Source organism: Tenrec ecaudatus, chromosome 2, assembly GCF_050624435.1.
Source record: "Tenrec ecaudatus isolate mTenEca1 chromosome 2, mTenEca1.hap1, whole genome shotgun sequence".
Classification (NCBI taxonomy): domain Eukaryota; kingdom Metazoa; phylum Chordata; class Mammalia; order Afrosoricida; family Tenrecidae; genus Tenrec; species Tenrec ecaudatus.
In genome coordinates this window covers 251,774,870-251,792,845 of record NC_134531.1, presented here as the reverse complement: position 1 = coordinate 251,792,845, position 17,976 = coordinate 251,774,870, and the positions used below count along the sequence as shown (strand labels likewise).

General features: G+C 42.0%; 1 long non-coding RNA gene across 3 annotated transcripts; it reads right to left on the bottom strand.

The window, feature by feature from the left end:
* Positions 1–13,461: 13,461 nt before the first annotated feature.
* Positions 13,462–17,612, bottom strand: LOC142441425 (uncharacterized). Of its 3 annotated transcripts, XR_012782902.1 has the most exons (4): positions 17,470–17,612; positions 16,619–16,980; positions 14,766–14,907; positions 13,462–13,848 (listed from the first exon to the last, which is right to left on the bottom strand). It is a non-coding gene; the product is annotated as an uncharacterized LOC142441425 (long non-coding RNA). The 3 variants fall into 3 exon arrangements; XR_012782901.1 differs by having other exon boundaries at positions 13,462–14,907; XR_012782903.1 differs by having other exon boundaries at positions 13,462–14,907; positions 16,619–16,699.
* Positions 17,613–17,976: the final 364 nt, after the last annotated feature.

The window sequence follows — 17,976 nt, the reverse complement described above, 5'->3', positions numbered from 1 at the left end:
ATATGATTTGTACTGGGCTGGGATGTTTCCTTAATGAACAATTGTTCTTTGATATAAAGTTCTTTCTTACAGACATATGAGTGCCTCCCTGGATTTGTTTCTCTAGCCAACCTGGACTAACACACCTTGTTGTTGCTGAGAATATTGATCCTTTATGTTGTCTCTTCCCACAAATGTAGTCAATTTTATTTTTATGTATTCCATCTGGCAAGGTCCACATGTGTAGTCACTGTTTATGTTGTTCAGAAAAGATATTTGCAATGAAGACACCATTGGTCATGCAAAATGCTATCATTTGATTTTCAGCTTTTGTTTTTAATACCAAGGTGCCATATATATATATAATTTTATTGGGGGCTTGTACAATTCTTATCACAATCCATACATACATCCATTGTGTCAAGCACATATGTCCATTTGTTGCAAGGCTATATATTTCAATCGACCGATCCATCCTCTTTGCTTCAGGCTTTCCCATTCCAATCACCAATAATTCAATACATTTGGATTGCAAGGTGATCAATTTCAGATCAAAGATACTAATAGAATTCTTCACTTTCTTCATCACTAGCTTTAATTGTTGGTACATAAATTTGAATAAACGTTATATTAATTGGACTTCCTTAAAAGCCTGTTGATATTAGCTTATCCCAGACAACATTATACTTTAAGAAAGATCTTAAAATATTATGTTTTGGTACAGATGTGCTTTATACAATTGATGTATGTATATGTATGAACTGTGATAAGAATTGTATGAGCCCCTAATAAATTGTTAAAATTTAAAAAAAAAAAGAAGAAAACAATGCATTCAGTTGAAATGTACAAAGACCTAGAGTTAGAAAACCAGAGGGGAATAAATGGTTGGAATTTATCAGTCAAAAAAAAATTATGTTTGATAATGAATTTAGCATCATGTCTCTTGAATTTGTCATTACCAGCATAGTAAATCATATGATTGTCTGATTTAAAATGGATAATACTGACCGGTCCATTTCAGCCTACTAATGCCTGTGATATTGATCATTATGAATTCCATTTCATTTTGATGAGTTCCAATTTTCCTAGATTCATACTTCATACATTTCACATTCTGATTATTAATGGATGTTTGTTGCTGTGTCTTCTCATTTAGAGTCATTCCCAGTCAGCAAGTGAAGGTCCTGCAAGCTTTGTTCCATACACATCATTAGGGTTGACTACTTTGAGGAGGGAGCGCTTCCCTGGTATGTCCGATTTTGCATACCTTCTAACCTGAGGAGCTTCTATCCCCGTTACTCCGTGTTCAGTTACGATTCAGTTGCCAACTCCTCAGAAGTGGGTCATTAAGGTACATCTGACCCAACTCATGGTATTCTCAGTTGTTTCCTATGCATGGGAATGCTGAATAAGGAGTAAGGATGATCAGAGTATCGAGGCCTTTGAATTATAGTGCTGGATAAAGATACTAAATATACATTGGACTTGAAGAAGAATCAACAAATACGTCATGGAAGATGTACTTCCAGAAGACTCCTTAGAAGCAAGTATGCATGAATTCATCTCATCATCTCATGTACTTTGGACATGTCACGAGGGACCAGTCTCCTGAGAAGGACATCATGCTTGGTAAAGGAGAGGATCAGTGAAAATGAGGAGGACTCTCAATGCGTGTACATTATGAGGTAATGTATGGGCACTCAAGGATATTATAATAGAGGAAAGGTGAAAAAGAAAAAGAACACCATTTACAACTCCACAATAAACAAGCAAGCAATCATTGCTAATATTTGGTAAATTTCTTCTAGTCATGGCATTTGGGGGTTGTTGAAATCCTCCAAAGCAAATAATTTGTACCCTTCATTTATCATTTCACTTACTATTATGTGAACACTTTAAACATGCAAAACATTTTCTGAAAGATTTTTAAGTTGGTGTTACAATCATTTCTCATTATCATTACACTGAGAATGAATATCTCAAATATGTAGTCAGCATAATAATTGTATAATCTCTTTTCTTATAAATCAGCCAAGGAATGCTGGTGATATAATGGATTGCTCATTAGGTTGCTAGCTGCCAAGTTCAATAGTCCAAACTTCCCCTGGAAGAAGATGAGGCTTTCTATTCCTGTGAAGATTACAGTCTTGGAAACACACAAGGGATGTTCTCTTCTGTCCTATGAGCTGGGATTGACTTGATGGCAGTGAGTTGGGTTGCTTTGAATTTATAAACCAGCCATTATTGTCCAAGGTCACAGATCGGGCTATTCATAGAATAAGGATTGGAACAAATTTCTCTTTTTCAAATGAGGCACAATTTAAATTTTCCCCTCCTTTACACCATATTGCTGCATGATAGCCAGTATTAAAAGTGGAATTGAGATTTTAAGCATGGCTAAAGTGATCGTTCTTGAGTTTCACATTCTGTGTACTTAGTCATTTTTGCTCCCTGCTTCTCGCAAGCTCATTCTATTTGGAAAGAGTTAAAAGAGTTCAGAGAATGAACAATGCCAGCGATGCATTCCAAAGGGTTTTATTTTCCTTGTTAAGAATACATCAATTTTGTGCCTGCACCAGATGGAAGCTAAGCAGATTTAGTGACAAATGCTATAGGATTATGGCATCTACTAGAGGTTCTTGAGATTGGGTTATGATGTGGTTTTGATTACAGCTCGTTGATCTGCAGTTTGAGTACGAGCCCCAAGATTCCCCCACCCTCCATCAAACTTTGCTTGTCATCTTTTATATATGAATAAATGGGAAAGTGGAGGCATCATCGTTTCTCTGAGCTCGTTGGGAGAGAAGACTGCATAGCTGGAATGTAAACCTCAGCACTCGACTACTGAATCCTTGGCTTTGTCCAGGGGCCCGGCTAGATGCATAAAGCTTTCCTCTCTTCCAGCAGTGACTTCCAGTACCAGCTCTCGGAGATTTATTTGACATTGAATCTAAGCTTTGTGATCAGTACTTAGCAGGAGAAGAAGGGGAAGAATTGCTTTTACTTTGACATGCACCAGCGTGCAAATCATTTCTTTTTCTGCTTTGTGGAAGGGACAGAAATGATTACCTATACAACGTATCTTTTATCAATGGCTCTGAATACAAATGCTGAAGAATTCCCATTTAGAGATCTTCTTCAAACATTGACAGGGCATTTTTTTTTTTTTTAGGATGAGCACTTCTATCTACTGTCATCTTAACAGAAGGAGAATTATGAATTAATCAGTTAATTAATTTATTATTTATGCTCTTACAGTCATGCCAAATATTTTAATAAGGCTTACATTGATATTCATGCATGTGTACAATGAAACTTTAGATTTAAACAGAAAAGTATAATCATAAAAGGGAACATCATGAGAACACTTATGTATGGTTGCATGATTGAGCTTTCCTCTTTTTTTTTCAAAAGCTTTTTATGGGGAGGTAATACAGAGATCATAACACTCCACAGTTCAATCACATCAAACAATATTGTACAATTGCTACCACAATCAGTTTCAAAGCATTCTTTTTCTTCTTGAACCGCTTTACCCCTTCCCTCCTCCTGAACGTTCCACTTAATTATAGGCTTTTTTTTTCAGTTCAGGTTAAATCAAGACAGACTACTTAAATTTCATTTGATAAATGAAAATATAACTTCACGTGTGATACACTATTTCTGTACCAATACTTAAAAGACATTCATTCAAGTAATCTTAGATGAAGGGGGATTAAAAAATACCAAACCCATTGCCACTTCTGACTCATAGTGATCCCATGTCTTACAGATGCAGTTCTTATTTGTACCACACTTATCCTCGGGTCTAGCCGGATTTGTAAGGTAGAGTTGGGATTATGATAGTAGCGGGGGTCGGGGGGGGGGCGGGAGGAAGAATAAAGGAACTAGAGAAAAGTTGTACGTTTCATCATTGCTATACTGCACGCTGACTGGCTTGTCTCTTTCCCAGGACTCTTCTGTAAGGGTCCAGTTGCCTACAGATGGGCTTTGGGTCTCCTCTTTGTACTTCCCCTCATTCACAATGATATGATTTTTTATTCTTTGATGCCTGATACCTCATCCCATAGACAACTCATGATCATACAGGCTGGTGTGTTTCTTCCATGTGGACTTTGTTGCTTCTCAGTTAGACGGCCGCTTGTTTATCTTCAAGCCTTTGAGACCCCAGACACTATATCTTTTGATAGCCAGGCACCATCAGCTTTCTTCAGCACATTTGCTTATGCACCTGATTTGTCTTCAGCGATCATGTTGGAAATGTGAGCATCATGGAATGCCAGTTTCATAGAACAAAGAGTTCTTGCAATGAGTGAGTAGTTGAGTAGAGGCCCAATGTCCATCTGCTACCTTAACACTAAACCTATACATATATGTACACAAGTCTATTTCTCCATCATACACACACACACATACATGTTTGCATTTAGACCTCTATAAATGTCCTTTGCCTCTTAGTTCTTTCCTCTATTTGCTTTTACTTTCCTCTTGTCCCACTCTCACACTCACCCTTCATTTGGGTTTCAGTAATTCCTCTCAGTTACATTGCCTTTGATCAAGCCCTACCAAGCTTCTTACACTCTCCTCCCCATCGATTTTGGATCACTTGTTGTTCCCTTATCCCTGAGTTTGTTAACACCACTTCCTTTCCCTGCCTCCCCCTCTCCCATGTCCCCACAGAACTGTTGGTCCCATTGTTTTCTCCTCCAAATTGTTTATCCTGCCTATCTTATCTAGAAAGTGCTGCAGAGATAATAATATGCAACAAAAAACAAGACAGCATAGTGCTCATCATGGCACAGTTCACAATTGCAAGGAGTTGGAAACAACTCACATTACTATCAACAGATGAATGGATTAAAAAACTGTGGTACATACAATGGAGTAGTACATATCCCTTAAAAACTGATGATCCATGATAGGATCGCTGAAGACAAATGGGTGCATAAGCAAATGTGGCGAAGAAAGTGGATGGTGCCCGGCTATCAAAAGAGATAGTGTCTGGGGTCTTAAAGGCTTGAAGATAAACAAGCGGCCATCTAGCTCAGAAGCAAAAAAGCCCACATGGAAGAAGCACACCAGCCAGTGCGATCACGAGGTGCCAAAGGGACCAGATATAAGGCATCATGCAAAAAAAAAAGAATATGTGTGTTTGTGTGTATATATGAATGAAGGGGGAAGTGCAGAGTGGAGACCCAAGGCCCAAGTGTCGGCCACTGGAGATCCCCTCATAGAGGGGTTTAGGAGAGGAGATGGGTCAGTCAGGGTGCAAGGTAGTACCGACGAAGAGCACAGCTTTCCCCCAGATCCTGGATGCTTCCTCCCCCCAACTACCATCATCTGAATTCTACCTTGCAGGGCTGGATAGGGCAGAGGTTGTACACTGGTACATATGAGGGCTGGAGGGACAGGGAATCCAGGGTGGATGATACCTTCAGGACCAAGGGTGTGAGGGGCGATGCTGGGAGAGTGTAGGGTGAGTGGGTTGGAAAGGGGGAACTGATTACAGGGATCCACATGTGACCTCCTCCCTGGGAGCGGGATGGCAGAGAAGGCGGGGAAGGGAGACTCCGGATAGAGCAAGATATGGCAAAATAACGATGTATAAATTACAAAGGGCACATGAGGGAGGGGGGAGCGGGGAGGGAGGGGAAAAAAAGAGGACCTGATGCAAAGGGCTTAAGTGGGGAGCAAATGCTTTGAGGATGATTGGGGCAGGGAATGTATGGATGTGCTTTATACAATTGATGTATGTATATGTATGGATTGTGATAAGAGTTGTATGAGTCCCTAATAAAATGTAAAAAAAAGAAAAGGGAAATAAAAGAAAGAAAGAAAAGAAAAATGATTAGGGCAAAGAATGTACAGATGTGCTTTATACAATTGATGTATGTATATGTATGGACTGTGATAAGAGTTGTATGAGCCCCTAATAAAACGTTTAAAAAAAACAGTGATGAACGCATGAAGCACATTGCCACATGGGAAGCACTGGAGGAAATTATGCTAAGCGAAGTAAGCCAAGTCATTCACATCTTTCACATGAACCACATCAAAAGAGCCAGGGTCTCTCTCTCTCTCTCTCTCTCTCTCTCTCTCTCTCTCTCTCTCTCTCTCTCTCTCTCTCTCTCTCTTTCTTAGTGATCACATCATTTCTTTCCAAGTTAGCACCTCCAGTCACCAATGCAAACTGTGATAGGTAGGTTTATTGTGTTAACCTGAACAATAGACACATGTGGAATTAATAAGGTTGCAGTTTAATTGAAGGGCAAAGAGAGCTTGGTGAGCCTCACCTTTCTGTCTCTTGCTCGCTGATGATGGGATCAGTGTGTGGCTGCCTTAGCTAGTTCTCTGCCTCAACTTGTGAGCTACACTACTTGTAGGACTAACCCGTGGACTGAGTCACTATAGTTTGAGGTTCCTTCGAGAGCTGCTTCACCACACTGCTGATGTGTACGTCACTTGAGCTGGGGGCTGTCAGACTCTGTCATCTGGCTGGCTGTTGGTGACCTGCTCTGTTGTTTGCTGCCTGTGGCTGGACTGCCTGTCTTGCTCTACAGAAGACTCAGCTGTCTGCTTCCTTGACTTGCACCCAGCAGCCCTTGTGAGTTGAAGGACTGCCAGTATATTAACTGTCTCACGGAAGTGAGTTGAACTGAACCCTCTGTACTGCTCTGTGGACTAATTAGCTGTTTATTTCTTTGTGTTGCACCTATCAATCTAATCACAAGTGTCCTGGTTTTCTTTCTCTAGAGAACCCTCCCTAACACACACACACACACACACACATTACCAGTGTGGAACTTGATGAAACCAGTCATCTTTCCAGTCTCCAAAGCAATCTGAATGGACACATTCTCCTTGATGAGGGGAGCCAGACAGTGAGGATGTGAGCATCATGAGTCACCAGGTAAGGGAGGCCTTTTGTGCCCACCGAGATCTTTCTTACCTTTCCCAACTTGTAATTCGCCTCCTCAAGTGTAATATGATGATAAATAGCAAAGTGACCCTTGCTGTCATAAACCAGATGGAAATTCTCTACCATCTTGTCAATGTTGATGATATCCATAAAATCAGCGGGGTAGATTATGTAATTTTGGACCTTGTCATCAATCTTAATGAACCTCTGTATGCAAATATTTTTAACTTCATCTCCAGACAGAACACTCTGGAGTCTACTTCAAGATAAAAGGATCAGCAGGAGACATTCTCTCAGCATGGGGGGACCAATGCACGGACTAGGGGCAAACACAACAGTCAGTTTGGAGCAGCTACGTGCTTAAGAGGCTTCTTGGTTTCAAGAGCTCTGGCTGTGCTGAACACAGAGAAAGCGAAACTGTAAATATTTATGCGGATAGAAACTCTCATCTTTCTACTGCAGGGTGGCTGGGGGGGGGTTGAACTTCAGATTATGTAGTTAACAGTCCAACACTTAACCCACTGCACCACCAAGGCTACTTTGCTTACATATATGAATATATATGTGTGTATAGTTATGTATACCTATACATATATCTATATTTACTGTATATATATGTGTGTATGTTTCAAAAAGTTTGTAAATTATGGAATTACAAGTAATCGATTTTTCCATGAATCTTTTGAAGTCCTCTTCTTGTATACAAAGAGGGCTTTATGTGTGTGCATGTGTGTGCATGTGTGTGCATGTGTGTGTGCGGGGGGGTAGGAATAATGACTATATCATGGATCAATAGTTAATCCTTTTATGCTATGTTTTACACTGTCCCCCACAATTTCCTTTCTCATTCACCTGGCGGAAAGACATTTTGGTAAAATACACTTTTGAACATCTTTTTTCCCCCATAGTTGTTTTTTTTTACTATCTCTTATGCTTACTCTGTATCTATTTGAAAATGAATTTAAAATATATAAAAATAAAAGGGTCCCTTGGACTCAGGTAATATGCCTACTTTCCCTAGCGTATTGAGGAATAACCAAGGGAACACCTTCTAAGAAATGTAATCTCTGCTCCGCAGAATATAGTCAGAATATCGTGAAGTGTTGCTCAAAGTTAACACCTCAGCGTCACACGGTTTCCTCCAGCAGGAGTATGTTGGGCAAATGCAACATTCCTCGTTCCAAGGGCACACGGAGGGCAGAGGGACAATCACAACACTAACTGCCGACCTCATCAGCGGCTTTCCTCACAGCTCTCACAGCAACTGGTTGTCTCTGATTCTCAGCCGGAGGGTGGGGGAGATTTAATTCGACTTGGAGACTGGGAAGCAGCAGGTAAGATAAAAAGCCACTCAGCAAGCACAGAGGACTGGGTCGGTTACACTGGGTAGCTGCCCAGCCTAAACTTTAAATAATGAATGGCCTTTTCACCTGGATGAAATCGTTCTCATGCTTCAAATTTCACCAGGTTAGCACCCTTTTGGAAGGCTTCCATCTCTTCAATTAGAAGGAAGTTTGGCTGCCCCGAAGGCTGTTGGATTCAGAAGACATTGATTAACAGCTACCAGTCAGGAGATGCGAACAATCCCTTTTAATTTGACTACTTTCCTCTTCTTAAAATGACTTTGAAAACTTCTAGGCATGGTGCCCATGAAAGCTGTATTGAAGGACACATGTCAAGGACTAAATATCGAGCTATTTCTGGTTCCTAAGGAGTATTTGCAGAGAGGGAAATCTCTGTGGTACTTATCAGTCTGTGAGTTATGCAGTCGAAGCAAGTAGACAAGGGAAAGAATTCTTAGTAGGCAATTGCCACCATAGACGGCCCACTTATTCCTGAATATATGTGATTTCATAACCTGAACCTGTATCTTAGAGTCTCTAAAATTCCTGCAACAGTTTAAAAATTCAATGCCATATTAAAATGAAACAAAGCACTAGGCTATTAGTCTATCCAAGGAGCTCTGGTGGCAGAGTGAGGCAGGCATTGAGCTGTTCGAAGCCGCTACCTGCTCTGTGGAGGAAAGAGGAGGCTGTCTACCCCTGTGAAGATGTGCAGTCTCAGAAATGCACCCAAGCAGTTCAACTTTGTCCTGTAGGGGTCATGTAGCATGATTTCAAAAAGATTGATTTATCTTCCATTCTTAGAAAATGAAAAACCTATTTTTCGAGTGTTAGCAAGAAACTCCAAAGACCCGCCCCATTTCCAGGCTACTAACTGTTCTTTCCCTTAATTGCTTTTACATCATGTCCAAGTCCGAGCATTTGCACTTAACACATGTTTTATAAACTCTGCCAGGCTGAAGGATGCTTGTCTGTTTTACATTCCTCAGTCTGTGAAGCGGTTTCTTTTCTGCTTCACATGCCTACAGAGGCAAAGGTCAACCCTCCTCAGCTGCAGATGAAGTCATCCTGGCTGATGCTCTGCAGCTGAACACAATAAAAACAGGGTCTCCCCCGTGGCTGGTCCTCCCCATTAGGAGCAGTGATATCATCTTGGGTGAGACAGGATGAGACATGCCACTTATTTTAAATTAAACTCCATAAATTTGTCTTTTCATTTTGCTGCAACTTTTCATTTATGCTAGCAAAAGAACTTGGTTGGTTATGGTTTCAAATTAAATTTAAAAAATTTTAATAAAAAAGTAAAGAAATAAGAAAGAGTGAATAAAAATAACTCAAATCTTACAAGTGGTTATTCGTATCTATTACGTTGAATTATATGAAATCCTTTTGCTTTCTCTGTTAAAGTGATCAGATGTTGCCACTCTGCTGTGGTTCCACCTGGTAATTCTACAGCACTGGATCTCCCCAGGTAGCAAATGCTCCTTGCTGAGTTCCAGGCTGAACTCCAGATCATAGTTTGAATCCCAGCTCTGCTGTCTACCATTGGCAGTGGTGTTGGCACAGTGGGTAAGCACCGGACTCAGGAAAACCCCAAGCTTTCTGCTATCGAGCTGATTCCCACTCACAGCCATCCGACAGCACAGGGTTGACGTGCCTCTGTGGGCTCGGAGACGGGCCCTCTTCACCGGAGTAGAAAGCCACTTCTTGCTCAGGCACAGACTTACAGGAAGTATTGAATGCACGATGTGAGGAAGCGTAGCAGTCCTACTGATAGCGTGATAGCACACGTCTCTTTCCTAAAGACCTGGGATCAGCTGACTTTCAGAATTCACAACTTTTCACATTTTAGAAAGACATGCCAATCTCCTGAATTGGCCTGGTGGCACGATGGTTAAGTTCTGGGCTTTGTTTTGTGGTTTGACCTCACCCGGTGGCTCTGCAGAAGAAAACACCTGCCTATCTGCATCTGCCAAGACTGTAGGCAAGAAACCCTCACCAGGCAATTCTCCTGTGTCACATGGGCTCACTGTGTGTTTGAATCAACCTGCTGACACTCAACAACATAGGTCACTGAGTACAATATACTCAGAATGATGACATGATTTGTGGGGTTTTGCAAAGTGAAAATATCAAGCCCTTTGTTAAGAATATTAGGCATTTCCAAATGGTAGCAGAGGTTTCAGCAGCATGACAGGACCTTCTTACTGTGCCCTGTGTGACTGCTCTGCTTAGGCAGGAGCTCAATATGCATCCACAGGAAGGGCTGAGAACTACACTCAAGAACATGAACTTCTTCCCCCAGTGAAATGGATAGCTGCTGCAACAAATAGAATAAATACTTTAAATGCTCCTATGTTGCTTTAGGCCAGATTTGCCACTCAAAGCTTTTACCACCATTTCCCCCCCAAAAACTTTACCGCCCCCCCCCCCCAACTCATAGCCATAGGGCCAACATCTATTCACAGTGACCCTACAGGACAGAGCATAACTCGTCCCTGTGAGTTTTCATGACTGTAACTCTTTACCGGAATGGAAAGCCCTGGCTTGCTCACCGCGAGTAGCTAGTGGTTTTGAACTGTGGGCCTTATGGATTGCAGACCATGGATAACCACTATGCCACCAGGGCCCCACTATACATCAAGGGAGAGGATAAAACAAACAAGCAAAACAAAATGAAAACAAGAAACTCAAGCCAAACTGATTTTCAGAGATCTTGGACTTCCTGGTAAGAGATTGTGTTGGTGTTAACTTAGTGGAATTTTGTAGTTTTCAGGCCAACTATTCACTGAGCTAGTCAGACAGTATTGAAGCCAAAAGGAATTGGATTCCAATCCTGTTTTGTCACATACCCTTTTTGAGACTTGCATTAAGACAGGGTGGAGGCAGAGGGAGACCTGCCTGGTTCTCCCGTCAGAGAAAGGAACCCAGTCTTAAAAGCCAGGTTCTACAAAGGAAGACAAAAGCACACACTGTTTAACTTTCTTTTCTATTTATATGCATATGGGTTTCTCTGGTATCTTTTCATTGTGGTGTTAACTGTCAACTGGCAAGTATTCTTTTACAGAAGTGCTTAAAACTCAGAATGTGCTCAGGGAAAATGAATGTCTTAGCACCCATCCTTGCCTTGTCTTTGGCTGTAGTTTAAGGCTATGGATGAATGGCAGGCAGTTCATGGATTGAAAGGTACTATTCAGGAAACAAGAAAAACTGAAATATGTACCTTGGATTTTAAATATAATAGATTGCAACTATGAATTAAATGTTGGGGGAGGTTGCTGACATTATATGTCACATGAACATATATGTAATACCCTTTAATGATCCAAATAGAATGATCCCTGAGGTAAAAAAAATCATAGTAGGTCAAATTAAATATAAGTTTATATAGATAGTTTTTGCAATGTACACAGAATTCAGATTCTTTTTATAAGTATTGATTATAGAATCTTAAAAGAATATTATAAAATCAGTTGTTTGAATTTTTAAAAGAATAAGAGAATAGAATTTTAGTGGAAACATAGAAATGAACAAATAAAGAGAGCTCACATGTATATTAAGAAAAAATGTTTTTTTTTTAATCCTTAGAGAACAAAGAAGAGAGTTGATGGCATCGTCCTAGTAGAACTCAAAACTGCAGTCATTTCAAGTATGCTGAAAAAAGAAAAGTAAGGGCAGGACCTATTTCCACTCATTTGCTTCCTAGAAAATGAGCCTGCCTAAGAAAGAAAGCACGGATGACTCCAATTACTTTTCACATGCAGCATGTGCAATTGTATAATCACTCCGTAGACTGTACAATCACTTCAGCACATGAGCATTTCTTACCGAGGGGCACTAGGGCTGCATTAAGGCATAGGAGAATTCTAAAACTGATCCTCTCTGGCGCCCCTCCTCTGCTGGCTCACAGTTCAAATGAGATATTTGAGGTACATGAGGGGTTCCCCCCAAAAGTTGAATTTTTTTTCCGCTATGTATTTAATTTTTTTTACAACGCAATGTTATTACCTTCAAATTACTCTCCATTGCACTTAATACATTTGTAAAATCTGCAATTCCATTCTTGGAAACATTTTTCATACTCATCTGTTTGGATGGCTGACAGCACCTCCCTGATTTTTTTCTTCACCTCTTCTATATCATCAAATCGCTGTACTTTCATGTCCCTCTTCATTTGTAGAAACAAAAAGAAGTCACATGGGGTAAGGTCAGGTGAGTAAGGTGTGTGGGGTAAGAAAGGCATGCTGTATTTTGCCAAAAACTGGTGCACTGAGATGACTGCGTGAGCTGGTGCATTGTCATGGTGGCAAATCATTCCCCCATTTGCCACAAATCATGTCTTGTTTGTTGTACCTGAGTACGCAGTCACTTCATGACCTCTAAATAGAAAGAAAGCTTGATTAACCTGGTAGAATGAACTCCAAATATATTATGTATAAGTCTAAATTTTTGCCCATTCAGGAAGTTGATGGATGTCCAGAAGTAGGTATGGGACAAAAAGTGGATGTCTCTGGTTGTGCTCGAGATTCGTAGATTTGATATGATGTTGTGTGAGATAATCTCTAAGATACTTGCTGCTCATCGATTTTCAATCTCAATCCTCTCTCTGAATCTCACAATTCATCCCTTGTTTGTAACTACCTGCCCTTCACACACACACACACACACACACACACACACACACACACATTGTCCTCTCAGGGACATTGCAGACTAACTACTCCCACCCCATGTCTGTGGATGCCTCCATCATTTCCACATCCACCTGACAGACATCCATTGATCTGGGGTGACCCCTTATGTCAGCATCGCCTGTGTCTGGGGACAGAATGCCTTTGAGACAGTGGGAGGCTGGTGAGCTCCTGATTCTCCCATCCCCACTCACCACCCCTCCTGCACACACACATGGCTGTTAGTGTCCAGCAAGGCCTGGCCGCCCCCACTCCGCCACCCTCCGGATGGATGAAAGTGACTCTGCACAGACACGACCATGTGGGTCCTGGCTGTTGACTGGTTTCTCTGGATCGGGTGCATTTTCCTTTAAGGGGCTTCTCGCTCCCCAGTGTCCAGGAAGCTCCTAAGGAGATGTCACCCTGGTGGGTCTCGGACAGTGTGCTACGCTCCATCAGCCTCTCTTATAGTCATAGTGTCGGCAGGTTTCTTGAGCGAATCTTTCCTCAAACACCTCCTTTCCCCAGCTTGATAAAAGATGGCTTCTGTATTAATTAGTCTGAGTACTTTAAAGAAACAAATTAAAAGAAACTCACGTATAAGAGACAGTTTTATATAAAGGCTAAGTGCACATTAAGAAAACATCCCAATCCAGTGCTGCCCAAGCCCACAAGTCCAACATTAACCCATATGTCCAACTCCAATCCACAAAGTCCTCCTCCATCTCACAAAACAGACACAATGATGCTGACTGCAGGAGGAAAGCCAAGTTAGTGAAAGGGTAATCATCCCAGCACTGGCAGGGTCTCCACACGGCTGCTCCAGCACCCAGGGCTGCATCGGGGTAGGTCCATGTGGCTTCTCCTCAGGGATGTCCATGTGAGCTTTGCCAACTGAAGCAGGGAACTGGCTAAGGCAGCTGCACACTGGTCCGACCTTCACAAACAAGAGACTCCAGAACTAGAAAGGTGAGGCTCACTGAGCCATTTATCCCTTTGCCCATCAATTAACCCCACCTGTGTTTATCGGCCAGGTTGGCACAATAGACTAACTACCTCAGCTTCCAAAGAACTTCAAAGAAAACGTCACTGCAGGAAGGGGCTGAGGAAGCGACTTTCTCCTAGCCCCTCTGGATGCTTCCCTGAGGCTGCTACCCAAATTCCTGGGTGTCTTAGTCCTGGATGACTCAGACCAGCTTGGTGGTCCATGTGGAGAGAGGGGGAGGGGAAGGAGGACCAGGGGGAGCGAGGACTGGGGGAGAGAGGGAGCCAATGAGAGGCAAAGAGCGCCCCATGCAATCCTGACTGCTGCTTTCATGGGCATTGATTGTGGATCCAAGCAAAATGAAATCCTCAACCACTTCAATCTTTTGTCTTTTGATCAGGGTGTTGCCTACCGGTTCAGCTGTAAAGATTTTTGTTTTCTTAATACTGAGGTGTAACCCATATCGAAGCCTCAGGTCTGTAGCATTAAGTTCTTTACGTCCTCTTTTCTTTCGACAAGCAAGATTGTGTCATCTACATGTCACAGATTATTAGTGAGTTTTCCTCTAACCCTAATGCTGCCTTCTTCTTCATATTTAGCTATGATAAAAGAGTGGCTTTAAAATCCTCTTCATATGCGTAGCTCTTTGGATTGCTTGCTCTGTATACCAGATAAATAAGAATAGTGAAAGGAAAAAATGCCCGACAGATACCTTTCTTGCTTTGAAACCATATAGAACCCCCTTGTTCTCTTTGAATGACTGCCTTTTAATCTATATACAGTTCCACATGCGAAAAATTAAAGTGATCTGAAATTTCCATTATTTGTAATGTTACTCATAGCTTGTTATAATCAACAAAGTTGAATACCTGTTCATAGTCAACACATGTAGACATCATTCAGGTATTGTCTACTCAGCAAAATCCATATGACATAAACTATGATATTCCTCATTCTGTGTCCTCTTCTGAATCTGGCTGGGATTTGTGGCAATTCTCTATCAATAGACTGCTGCAATTAAAAAAAAATTTTTTTTCAGAAAACTTTTATTTTTGTCTAGTATTACAAAAATACAACAGAGCCAATTCATATAGATTCTTTTTAAAAAATTAATGAACCATTTTATTAGGGGATTTTACAGCTCTTGTAACAATCCATATACCAATTGTATCAAATGCATTTATGTTGCCATCATTGTTTTAAAAACAATTTCTTTCTGCTTGAGCCCTTGGCATCAGCTCCTCTTTTTTCCCTCCCTCCCCAACCCTGCCACATATAAATTCTTATAATAGGGCTTCTTCTCAGGCACTTTGACTTCAGGCTTTTAATTTAATAATGAGGTAGGGTCCAGCTAATCTAAACATCTAAGAAATTCTTCATTGTATAAATTCAGAAAAAAGTTAAGATTAAAAAAATTATTGTATATTCATTCTGTACTTGATTAGGTACAGTCTCTTATCCCTAAGCAGGCCATCTATTTAATGATAGCTACACTTCAATATCAAATGGAAATCTTGTATGCATTCAATGACATGATATTAGCATTCTCAGTAGCACTTGCTGGAGAGGCAAGAGGAAGCAGCTTAGCTGCTGTGTCTCAATTGCAAATGGTGTACTTGTGAGGATACCGGCCGGTGCTCTACCAAGAGTCCACATGTGTGGCTCCTTCATGACCTCAGAGCCCCAGCCTGGTTCGGTGATCAGTTTGGTTGTTCCTGTTTGCATCTTCCAGGCCTTCTGTTTGCACTGGAGTCCCACTCCTCTTGCAAACCCGTGCCAGAGGGGCTGATTGAGGCTTCTCCTGCCGGTACCTGCAGTTACTCCTTGTACCTGGAGAGTTACTCCTTGTACCTGGAGAGTTACTCCTTGTACCTGCAGAGTTACTGCCAGTACCTGCAGAGTTACTCCTTATACCTGGAGAGTTACTGCCGGTACCTGGAGAGTTACTGCCGGTACCTGGAGAGTTACTCCTTATACCTACAGTTACTCCTTATACCTGGAGAGTTACTCCTTATACCTGCAGAGTTACTCCTTATACCTGGAGAGTTACTCCTTGTACCTGCAGAGTTACTGCCGGTACCTGCAAAGTTATTGCTGGTAACAAGCAGACCGCATCTTCCCAATGAATATTATTGAAAAAATATGAATAATAAAACCCCCATTTTGTTCTGAAGATGGCTTATGTGGTTTTGGGGAGTGTTCTCTTGTCCTGTGACAGACAGTAACCTCTGCCTGTTGTGACTGTGAAAAACCAACAAAGAGACCAGTGGCCATGAAGTAGATTCTGACTCTGGCGACCCCATGGGAATGGAGCTGTGTTCCATAGTGTGCCATCTGAACTCCGCAGTTGTTTCAGTGGCGGGTTCTCGCGCCCCCCCCCCCCGAGGTAGCTCTAAAGTCTCCCACCTTTTGCTTAGAAGGTGAGTGCCACTCTAGAATGTTTTTTCCTTACAATATCTGTGTGTCTGGGGAGAGATTGTATTTATCTTTCCAAATGAGCGTATTTCTCTGAGGTTGTGTCTTATTTACTGCAGAGACCAACTTAGCTGTCCTGTGGAAATGAGCTCTTTCAATGTGTGCCCCGAGAGGCCATCCTCATTGGGTCCTAGGGGGCGAAGCCTGCAGGTGTGCTCCACAGAGTACTTCCACAAGAGACCTGTACAAACTCCGTGCGTTGTTTCCGTCCCCAAGGACTCTACTGTGACAATATTCCAAAACTCACCGCCATCCAGTCGATTCCAACTCATCACAGTGGCCGTCGAGGGCAGGGTGGAACTGCTCCGGTGGCTTTCAAAGACTACGTCTGTATGGGAGTTGAAAGCCTCATATTCCTTCTGTTGAATGCTGGTCGTTTTGAACTGCTGACTTTGGGGCTCCACTAGTAACTAGTCTCCCACCAGGGCTCCGTCGTGACCAGAAGAGGGGCTATAAAGCCACTTTGGCAGGGAATCTCTTCAGGCCTGGTGCCTCCCTGGAAAAGGGATTCTTCCACTTTTAAAGTACTATGATACTTCCTTGGAAATTCTGCAAGATGCAGCACATTTCCATGAGTCAAGTCCTTGATATTGTCCTGTGTTGTCAATGCTTGACAAGAAAGTGTCACAGGTTATGGTCACAGTAAGCGTGAGAGAATTTAAACAATTCATAGTTCCTGATGGGCAGGATTTGAATTAGAAATGCTTTTTTTTTTAACATTTTATTAGGGGGCGCATACAACTCTTATCACAATCCATACATATACATACATCAATTGTATAAAGCACATCTGTACATTCTTTACCCTAATCATTTTCAAAGCATTTGCTCTCCACTTAAGCCCTTTGCATCAAGTCCTCAAAAAAAAAAGAGGAATGCTTCTTTTATAGACATTTGTATGGATTGAGAATGACTCATTATCTTCCTTAGCGAGCAGCCCATGAGGAACTTCCCAGATTCCAGAATAACCCTTGGAGTCGGGGGAGGAGGATTTATTCCCTTCATCTGTCTCTGCCATTACTGTGAGGGACGCATCCCCTTCCCACGCACTCTGTGGCGATGCTGTAGAACTCCCACTCCGCTCTCCCGCGAGCCTACCTGGTCCACAGTCTCCTTCCTGCTCCAGAGGACGACGTGCCCTGGGCAGAGTGTTGCAAAGTCCCGGCCGTTATCCATGACACACATGAGCCGAACCAGGAAGAAACATCCATCTCCTGCTTGCAACACAGAAGAATCTTGATGGCAAGAAATGGCCACGGAAAGGCTCCTTGGGTTTGTATGTGTTCTTCCCTGGGACAGCATTCCCCTCTGCTGGTGAATGCCTGGAACTTCCCCCCTGATGTCCTGGTAGAAGTCATCAACCAGATAGTTGTTTCTGTGCTCTAAGAAAGCTCTCCGTGTTTGCTTGCTCCTCGTGCATTGTTTTGGGAGCCTGACAAAGCCTCCATGGAAACCATGTGTTGCATGTTTTCCTATTCTGCCCCCCCACCACACCCCATTCAATTCTAGAATGTTCTTTCCTAAACAATGCGCCTGGGGAGAGGTTGTATTTATCTTTCCAAACGAGTGTATTTCTCGGAGGTTGTGTCTTATTTACTGCAGAGA